Source organism: Tupaia chinensis, unplaced genomic scaffold, assembly GCF_000334495.1.
Source record: "Tupaia chinensis unplaced genomic scaffold, TupChi_1.0 Scaffold000121_1, whole genome shotgun sequence".
Lineage (NCBI taxonomy): Eukaryota > Metazoa > Chordata > Mammalia > Scandentia > Tupaiidae > Tupaia > Tupaia belangeri.
The window spans coordinates 495504-495808 of record NW_006159588.1 but is presented as its reverse complement, the minus strand read 5'-3'; positions in this window follow the sequence as shown (position 1 = coordinate 495808).

The following is a 305-nucleotide window of genomic DNA, read 5'->3' as shown; positions in this document are numbered from 1 at the left end:
CTTTCCCTAAGCATCATCACAGCATACAAAATGTGATTTCCCATCCAGAACATACTGCATAGTGACTTAATCATGCATATTATTATCAAAAAATTTCCATTTCTAGTTTCTACAATTTTTTTACCCTTCTTTCTGACCCTCTGTTCTTTTCCACCCTCTTCTCACACTATCTCTGGAGTCTACAATTGTCTTACATTACTTTCCCACCCACATTGTATTGATCACACAATTTCTTAAATAATCTAACCATTTTCAATGGTAAGTTCACATGGTACTATTAAGAAAACCAGTTTTAACTTAAATCA